This window comes from Podarcis muralis, chromosome 6 (genome assembly GCF_964188315.1).
Source record: "Podarcis muralis chromosome 6, rPodMur119.hap1.1, whole genome shotgun sequence".
Taxonomy (NCBI): Eukaryota; Metazoa; Chordata; class Lepidosauria; order Squamata; family Lacertidae; genus Podarcis; species Podarcis muralis.
The window spans coordinates 11,197,859-11,207,880 of NC_135660.1; the positions used below are offsets into that span (position 1 = coordinate 11,197,859).

The 10,022-nt window shown below is 46.4% G+C and overlaps 1 protein-coding gene across 4 annotated transcripts in view; it reads right to left on the reverse strand.

Moving 5' to 3' along the window:
* PIK3CA (phosphatidylinositol-4,5-bisphosphate 3-kinase catalytic subunit alpha) overlaps positions 1 to 4,748 on the reverse strand; it is a 41,909-nt gene extending 37,161 nt beyond the window's left edge. For 3 of the 4 annotated variants that reach the window (XM_028731615.2, XM_077929754.1, XM_028731617.2), the window contains exon 1: positions 4,208 to 4,361. The gene's annotated coding sequence lies outside the window, so the exon portion shown is untranslated. Of the gene's footprint in view, positions 1 to 4,207; positions 4,362 to 4,407 lie in introns of those variants that run through there. The other variant, XM_028731614.2, reaches the window with a different exon arrangement.
* Between the last annotated feature and the right edge of the window lie 5,274 nt (positions 4,749 to 10,022).

A 10,022-nucleotide genomic window follows, 5' to 3' on the forward strand; every position in this document is an offset into this window, starting at 1 on the left:
TGAGTGTCTGGGGTGGGGTAGTCAAACAAATAATGGTTAAAAGGATGGTGCTGGGTTTACACATAACACCTAGCCATACTTAAAAGAAATCAAGGTTCATAACCCAACAACAAGCTATGGCTTCAGATTGCAGTTTGCTATTAATAAATAAGTCATAGTTAAAGTACTGGACAGCATTCACACATAATGCTAAACCAGGGGCCAGCAAACTTTTTCAGGAGGGGGCCGGTCCACTGTCCCTCAGACCTTGTGGGGGGCCAGACCCACCCTCTCCAAAAAGCACCCCCTCCTGAAAGGACCACCGCCACCGCCACTCACACTGCCACCGCCTTGTCTTTGACATCAGTGTCCTCTGTCTCGGCGAGGCACAGAGCTCAGGCTGCTGGCCTGGGTGGCGGAGGCAGCATCCTTGCCACGGCTTCCTCCCATTCGGCTCTTCCCGCTCGGTCACTTCCTCCCACTCGGCCGCCTCTGGGTGCCGCCCCCTCCTTCCCACTGAGGCGGCCAAGTGGGAGGATGCGGCTGAGCAGGAAGAGCCGAGTGGGAGGAAGCGACGATGGTGCAGAGGCTGCGCCAGCATCGCCGCCCACCCAGAGGCGTCCGTGGCTTCTGATTGGCCGCAGGAGCTTCCTGCAGCCAATCAGAACCAGTGTCGCATCGCGGAAGTCAGTCCCCGCACGGCGAGCCCTCCATGCCGCGTTGGTTTAGCGTGGGGACTGACTGAGTGGGCGGCAGGGTCTGCAAGGTTTGCGGGCTGGATTAACGAGCCCAGCGGGCTGCATCCAGCCTGCAGGCCTTAGTTTGCCAACCCCTGTGCTAGACCATTGTTTAATAAAACAAGTTTAATAAACCAAGTTAAGTATTATGAGAGAACCAGGCTAATATAAGGTTGGATTCAGTATAAGGCAAATTGCTATATTCACCTGCAAATAAGTCCACAAGAATTACTAACCCACACATGTCAGAACTTCATTGCAGTGAAACTAGACATGATGAGGGAAACCCAAGGGTCCCAATCTCATGTTTCCGTTGTAAGGCTTAAAGTAGAGCAGCTAACAATTACCTTACCCCCTGATTCTTCTTTTAAAATTCAAGCTACCTGGCAGTTTTTAATTCCCCTACTCCCAGCCAGGCTCTGACTGAAACAAGTAGTAAGGGGGGTGGACAGCTTTGGGGTGCATCTGCAGAAGAGAATCAGCAGGCAACTGAAGGATTAACAGCCCTCTCCACTGCTAGCCCTCCCTTGTCAGAGCCCCGTCCCTAACACGCTCATTATCTAGGCAAGTCACACATTTGCTGATAAAAAAATGTTCCTCCCAGAAATACTACAATGTTTTCTAATGCAGAAGGCCACACCCAAGACAAAACTAATGTTATGTCTTTCTGCTTCAAAAATGGCAACTGGCTACCACTAATGAGCATTTTAAAATCACATCTGTTCACAGAAACAAACATCAGCTTGCATAACAAAAGCAAACACTTAGTATTAATCACAAAAGCAGCCTGTTAACGTTCATCTTTCATTGCATGCTTGTTCAGATGCAGAGTGCAAGCCATTCTGTTTTACAAATAAATACAGGCTGCAATCCTATGCACACTTACCTGCAAGGAAGTTCTAACGAACAAAGTGGATCTTACTTCTGAGGAAACAAGCATAGAATTGTGCTATATGGCTGCAAAGCCACACACACTTAGCTGCGAGTAAATGTCACTGAACACAGTGTGACTTCCTTCCAAGTAAAGATGAATATGATTGCATTGCACAGAGATGGTCCAGTCCAATGGTTATTTATTTCCTCCCCTACTTTCCTCCCTCCTGCACATACAGTGCTAAGCATTTCTTCATAGAATATGGACCAGATTCTTCCTTAATTAAAGAAAGTACAAACAGGTCAACCAAGCAGGGACAGGACTTTAGTCCAGCTCGGACAAAGTCAGTTTCCAATGGGAAACAGCTGCTTGGAGACAAAAGGAACACATTGAACAGAAACAAAAACGCACACAAGTATATTTCTTACTTGGCAAAGCATACACATGCAACAGTTTTCCAAAGGTTGCCTGTTGAAGTTTATTAACCTAATTAGCATTATTTAAGGCACTACCATTGTTTATACTTAATTTTCATTGTCTTGGATTATTTCACACACCAGTGTTCTTATGTTAGATATTACCACAATATTACCAAAGTCACTAAATATTTGTGTGTGTACACTACCATCTTTAGTATTAAGTCCCTCTTCAATGTCTTTAATTTAAAAAAGGGCTTCTTCATGACCTACAAATACATGTACTGAAGTGCCAAGAAATACAGCAAGTTAAACAAGGCAATCTTCACATTATTAGCCTCCTCTGCTCTTCACAAAAACAGCGGTATTTAACTAGGCACATTTCTGAATATAACTGTTCTACTTGGGAGCTATAATAAGTGTTTCAAACAAATATTCTAACAAAGCATACTTTGTAAAATATAAAACATGCTTATGAAACAGCATTAAAGAGATTTGCCCCTCCTTTTTACAGCAGCTCTACTCGTTCTTGAGCTTCGTAACGATGTCCACAAAGAATAACCACTGAAATTATGCAATTTGTTTTTCAGGTCTCATGATTACTCAGGGATATAATTTGGAACCAGGAAGCTGTGTGGCTTTTGAATTATGTACAAACACATTCATTGACAAAACAAATCTGCCTTAGGTCAGTGTATCATGAGGATGGTGTCCCCTTTCTAAAGCTCAATACACTGGCCTCATATGTTCACAAGTGACAGATTCCCATCACAACAATGAGCACCAGACTACCACAACAATAAATGCAAGAAGGCAGCAAACGACACTTCTTCCCTGCTAGCCTGATTGAAACCGCTTGAGTTGCTTGCGTAGGCGCGTGTGCACACGCACTCCAAACAGCAAGGAAGGGGTGGTGGCTGCAAACAGCTTTGCTAGTAAACCACCGAAACCCTAATTTCTAGTGTTTCTTCCAACCTCACTGTGCAGGGACCAGGGGAGAGGCTGAGAGGGACAGGTAAACATTGCAAAGTAGCAAGGGAATAGAGGGAGTGGCAGGGTCTGGGTCTCTTTCATTCATCCCAAGCAGCTCTTCCCAAAAGGAAGCACTGAGAGGGAATGCGGAAGGGGCAGAGGAATGGGGATCCAGGAAGAATGGAGGCACAAAAACAGGATGCGAGGAGGGAGAGAACCCACAGGTTGAGAGGATCCAGTGAACAGGAAAACAAGGAGGCCCTCAGACGATAGACAAGGGGGCTATGAAACAGGGTGTGTAAAGAGGACGCTAAAAAGGTTCTTCATACAGGATGCCATTGGGCTGGGGTATGAGAAGGGTTGAGTAAAAGAGAATGGGGGATAGGAAACTGGTAAAGGGACACAGGTGGTGGAAACAGGGTGTGTGGATCTGATGTCCTATATAGTCTACATCAAAAAAGACTAAGGTTGCAGTCATGACCCCACTGAATTCAACAAGACTTATTTCTGAATATACATGGTCAGGATTGTGCTATAAGGCTACAATCCTGTGGCACCTACCCAGGAGTAAGTCCTGCGGAACACAGCGGGATTTTCTTCCAAGTCAACAAATTTAGGATTTGGGCGCAACACAGAGAAGAAGCATCTTCTGTTAGACTCTCCCCACAGCAAGTTTGTCTTCCAAGGTGCTAGACTAGCCTTTTCTCTCTCTCTCTCTCTGCAACAAAACTCCTCTGGAAATACCTTGCAAGGAAGAAGACCGTGAGAGGAAATGGGAATTTCCTCCTGAAGAGAAAGTAAGCGTGGACGTGTATGTGTGTGATACACGAGAGTGAAGGTGCTGCCAGAGAGAAGAGGAAACTCTCAACTTCACAGGGTGGTTGTGTATTCAAAGGAAGGGGAGACTATACCCGCCGGCAGCCCCGAGCAGGGGAGACGGTCAGGGAGAGCCCCCTCAGAAAAAAGCCACATGGTGTATGAAAAAAGGTAGGCGCAGGTGGGTGGGAGTGTGGGGCGGGGGTCGGCCTTTCAGGATGCGGGAGCCTGAAGCGCGCAAAGGAGCCAAACAAACGCCGAGCCTATTACAAGTTCCAGGGGGAGGTGGGCTCCTTCCCCCCTCACACACACATGAGGGGCGCTTCCCTGACCCCATCCTTCCCCCGCAGCCCCGAAACCCCAGGCGAGTCCGCCCGTCCCGTCCTCCCTTTCCCCACCTCCGGGTCACTCACCTCCGTCTTTCCCCGCGTGGACCGGAGCCTGAGGCGAAGGAGCGAACCGGGCGAGGGGCGCCGAGGCCAACGGAAACCGAAGCCCCGAAGACAGGCCCCGCCGCCGCCGGCAGTTTGGGTCGCCCGTCGTCGCCCCCCTCCCTCCCTCCCTCTTTGAAAATTCCAGCGGCGCGTGCCCGCTGGCGTTCGCGCTCCCTCACCCGCTCGGCTTTCCTCTGTCAGAAAAGGAGGCGCGAGCTTTCTCAGTCTCCCTCTCTCTGCGCCTCCTCCTTCAGTTGACGGAGCCACGGTGACGCGCGCGCGCTCGCGACCAGGCGGCGGTTGGGTCCCTCATTCGGGTCCTTCCTTCCTTCCGTCTCTTTCTGTCTGTCTGTCTGTCTTGTCTCTAAGGCTCTTTCCTCTCCCCTCCCCACCCCGAAAACAAACAAACAACAAACAAACAAACCGCAGCAGGAAGCGAAAGCCGCGTGACCCCGGATGTGGAAAAGGAGGAGGAGGTTGAGATGTGTGTATGTATGTGAGTGAGTGAGTGAGAGAGAGAGCGAGAACGGGGAAAGCCCACATATACAAACACACACACGCGGGAGCGCGCGCCCATGCACAAACAAGACCGGGCTTTCAGTGCGCACGCGCCATTTTCGGCAATGGGTGGTAGGGGGCGGGGCTTGGCATGACGCAGGCGCGCTGGGCGCTACCTAGGTTCTGACCCGGGGTTGAGAAGGGAGAGTGAGTGAGAGAGAGAAAGAAACTGGGAGCCTTTTTTGTTGTAATTATCCGTATGTTTTTAATAAAGGATGTGTGTTCATTCTATCAATGTTCACTTGTTTTTAATGATGTTTTTCAGGCTGCTCTTATTTTTATCTGTAAGCCATGCTGAGTCCCTGTCATAGAAAAACAAGTTAATCATAATCATAATAAATAATAATAAATATTAGCAGCTGCAGAGTGCTTTCTTAAAGCATTTATTAAACTTTTATACCGCCCTTCGTCTGCAGATCTCAGGATGGTTCATAGCACACACAAAATTATGGTCTGATTTCATTGCCAGATTATAGTAAACTTTATAACCACACAGAGAAAGCAACCGGCACAAGAGTCGGATGTTCACTTAATAATACTACTATATATAAAATTCTGGCAGCATTTGTGCACATGTAAAGGACCACTGTCAGGGGGAAATCCAACAGGCTTGCATCTGTCCCTTTGCTCTATTTATGGCTGTGCAGAGCTGCACCTGTTGATCTTGTGCCTGTCCCTCAAAGTTGTTACTAGGAGAAAAAAACAGTTGCCATCACCTAGAATGCTTAGTGATGTCTCCGCTGTAAAGGTGGGCAAGGGCACTCCTGGTGATAAAAGTATGGAATGGGTATAACTGACCCATCCTGTGATGAGTCATAGCAAATCACTGTCAGTTTGTCCCTAAAACAATTCCTTTTGTCAGGTGGGGCCAAACTCTTGAGGTGAATTGGGACAATCATTTCCGATTACTCATCATCTGACGTTGCAGATAGTGCATGGTTACTCACCTGTACCAAATGTCTACCTAATCCTGGAAAATTACAGAAGAGCAATGGGTCAGTTTGTGTGGCTGTTAACCAAAAGGTTAGTGGTTCGAGCCCACCCAGGGATGGCTGAGGGCAGGATTCCTGCCTTGCAGGGGGTTGGGTTAGATGACCCTCGGGGTCCCTTCCAACTCTACAATTCTAAGCTAGCAGGCTCACTTGCTATAAAGACTGGTATTATTGGGTTCTTTTCCTAGAACCTTCAGAAGAAGAAATCATATTTGGGGCACCTGTTAAAATAATGGGTGCTGCTGAAGGATGGCAAGTGATCGCTGCTTCTTTGGGCATGATTTGGGGAGGCTGCAGCCATTATAATTTCTATCTACGGTTCAAAAATGAATCAAGTCTGCACACTTAGCTCAGTTGGTTAGAGCATGGTGCTGATAACGCCAAGGTTGCAGGTTCCATCCCCCTATCGGACAGCTACATATTTCTAAATTGCAGGGGGTTGGACTAGATGATCCTCAGGGTCCTTTCCAAATCTATGATTCCATGTTCTGGACTGTCCCTATTCAGAGACAGTATGCCTTGGAATAGCAGATGCTAGATGAACAACCGTCCGCATCTCATGGAGGCATCTGACTAACCAATGTTGAAAACTGGATGCTGAACTCAAATTATCCTTTGGTCTGATCCAATGGGGCTCTTAATACAGTGGTACCTCAGGTTACAGACGCTTCAGGTTACATACGTTTCAGGTTACAGACCCCGCTAACCCAGAAATAGTACATCGGGTTAAGAACTTTGCTTCAGGATGAGAACAGAAATCATGCTCTGGCGGCGCGGCGGCAGCAGGAGGCCCCATTAGCTAAAGTGGTGCTTCAGGTTAAGAACAGATTCAGGTTAAGAAGAGACCTCTGGAATGAATTAAGTACTTAACCCGAGGTACCACTGTAGGTTCATATTTATTTAGAAATATATTTAGCTCACTGTTCACCTTAATGATATCATGGTAAGGACTACAGTGGTACCTCTGGAGGTCCGGAGGTCCGTTCTTAACCTGAAACTGTTCTTAATCTGAAGCACCACTTTAGCTAATGGGGCCTCCCGCTCCTGCCGCGCCGCCTCCGTGTGATTTCTGTTCTCATCCTGAAGCGAAGTTCTTAACCTGAGGTACTATTTCTGGGTTAGCGGAGTCTGTAACCTGAAGCGTATGTAATCCAAGGTACCACAGTATTATGAACTATTAGTCAAATAAATAACAACTAGCCAGTCAAGATACATTTGGGGAGTCTCATGAAAGTTGTCACATTTGTCCTCCTCAGTGTATGATATTCAGAGGCCTGTAATAATGGCAGTTCCATTTATAGTCATACCTCGGGTTAAATGTGCTTCAGGTCGAGCATTTTCAGGTTATGCTCTGCGGCGACCGAGAAGTAATGGAGCATGTTACTTCCGGGTTTCGCCACTCGCACATGAGCAGACGCTCAAAATGACGTCATGCGCATGTGCGGAAGTGGCGAATCGTGACCCGCACACGCACAGACGCGGGTTGCGTTCGCTTCAGGATGCGAACGGGGCTCCGGAGCAGATCCTGTTCGCATCCAGAGGTACCACTGTAAGTTATTATTGATCTGAGGTGGGGAACCTCAGGTCTGGTATTGAAACTGGCCTCAGGTCCCAGATCTGCCCAGAATCCAGATACCTTTCACCAGTCCTGTTCCACTGCCTCCTCGCATATTTTTGTCAGGCTAGAATGTCCTGAACTAGTTAAAATGAAAAGAAAGATGTTAATTGACCAAGTAAATTTTATGTGAAAATAGTTTTGGAAAACTGCTACAATGACTTATATGGAAACTCAGCCAGGGGAACTCGCGGAAGTCACCCAACAATGTTAACAAATTTGGAATTATTACAGCTAGGATAAATGTTTGTTTGTTTGTTTTTTTATGTTTTCTTTCTATGTTTGTGGACTTGTTTGTTATAAATTTGGAAAACTAATAATTATTATTTTTTTGAAAATAAATAAATAAATAGAATGTCCTGTACTGTAATGTATCTTGTCTACCTGGATGAAGATGTGGGGCTAATTGGAAACATGTGGCTCCTGTATGGCTGGAATGTAGTCTACTGTAAAAGGTAAAAGTCACGGCTATTCTTCTGCCCATTTTGCCTCTAGCCTCGCCCTCCACTGGAATGCAGCCACCCACCTGGTTGCTCATGAGGAAAGGTGGTTTCCTGGCTATAAAAGGCTTCCGATCCCTGTCCTAGATATGTACACTATGATGCAGGCAGTTATTTAACCCTTTAAAAAATGTACCATTGAAGCAAGTGATCATAGCCATCTCTTTTGGTACTGAATTCCATAGAGTTAACTCTGATTGGAGGCTTCTTAAGCATTGATTACTACAAGAGAAAACTGCAGGTGTGAGGGAATTGTTGGTAGACTTGGGGGCTTTATGTAATTTGGTCTGAAATCCTATATGTATAACACTAGGGGAGCTTGTGGGCCAGAGAGGTCCTTATTTTGTTATTTTAAAAAATACAGTATCCTTTTAGGTTGCTAGAATGGTCACTCTTATTCACTGGTATTGGACCTACCAACCGGTATTCCAGCATATGCATATGTTGTGCTGCACTAAAAGCCAGAGTTTTGTACTGAAAATAGGAACATTTGTTTACAAAAATAATAATTGCAAAACGTTTTCTGGACTTGTGAAGCTCTGTTTTAGGCACGTTTAGTTGGAAGGCAAATTCCAAAGCAAACATGCATAGGATTGCAACCTAAAAAGCTGGTTTTCTGCAGATGCACAGTACAGTCCTACAATTATTCGGATGTACTTGACTTGCCTCCTACCCCTTGCTAACGGAGCAGGTGGGGTCAGGTATAATAAGGATGAGTTCTCCCATCACCTATGCCTTCTTGGGGGCATCTTAGCTCCCATTGAGACACATGTAAGGGGCTATCAAAAGTCTTTTGTGAGGCCTTAAGACAGTGGTGGCCAAACTCGGCCCCTCCAGATGTTTTGGGACTACAATTCCCATCAACCCTGACCACTGGTTCTGTTAGCTAGGGATTATGGGAGTTGTAGTCCCTAAAACATCTGGAGGGCCAAGTTTGGCCACCACTACCTTAAGAGGAACTAAGTTAGGGTAAACCAAACTGAAAGTTCTATTCACAGAACCCTTATATACATCATACATTTAAAGCACATCCTCTCCCCTCAGAAGAATTCTGTGAAGTGTATTATATTCACACAGCTACAGTCCCCAGCATTCTTAACTAGTTTCCTGGATTTTTGGGGAGAAGCCATGTGAATTAAATGTATTGTGTGTACACAGAGTCCAGAATTAAGAGTCGGAAGGTATTCTAATGAGGACCATTAGGAACCTCGTTTCCAAGCTTACAACAATACTTACATTTAGCCTGGTTTTTAAAGGTCTGCTGTTTGGAGGAATTGTTATATTTTAATGTCACTATATATTAATTACGGACTGCAAGAAGATCAAATGTATCCATTCTATGGACTGCAAGAAGATCAAATGTATCCATTCTTAAGGAAATCAGCCCTGAGTGGTCACTGGAAGGACAGATCCTGAAGCTGAGGCTCCAATACTTTGGCCACCTCATGAGAAGAGAAGACTCCCTGGAAAAGACCCTGATGTTGGGAAAGATGGAGGGCACAAGGAGAAGGGGACGGCAGAGGACGAGATGGTTGGACAGTGTTCTCGAAGCTACCAGCATGGGTTTGACCAAACTGCGGGAGGCAGTGGAAGATAGGAGTGCCTGGCGTGCTCTAGTCCATGGGGTCATGAAGAGTCGGACACGACTAAACGACGACGAAAATGATATATTAATAGCTTATTAATTGATACTTTGAACTATTATTTCTAATAGAAAATAATTATACACTAATTGTTACAGAATATTTGAAGACGATGATGTTCTGGGTTCGCCTTCTTGAAGACTCTAGACACCACTTGCCACATGATCAGCAGCATTCGCTACATAAGTAAAGGTAAAGGTAAAGGTACCCCTGCCCGTACGGGCCAGTCTTGCCAGACTCTAGGGTTGTGCGCTCATTTCACTCTATAGGCCGGGAGCCAGCGCTGTCCGCAGACACTTCCGGGTCACGTGGCCAGCGTGACAAGCTGCATCTGGTGAGCCAGCGCAGCACACGGAACGCCGTTTACCTTCCCGCTGGTAAGCGGTCCCTATTTATCTACTTGCACCCAGAGGTGCTTTCGAACTGCTAGGTTGGCAGGCGCTGGGACCGAACGATGGGAGCGCACCCCGCCACGGGGATTCGAAC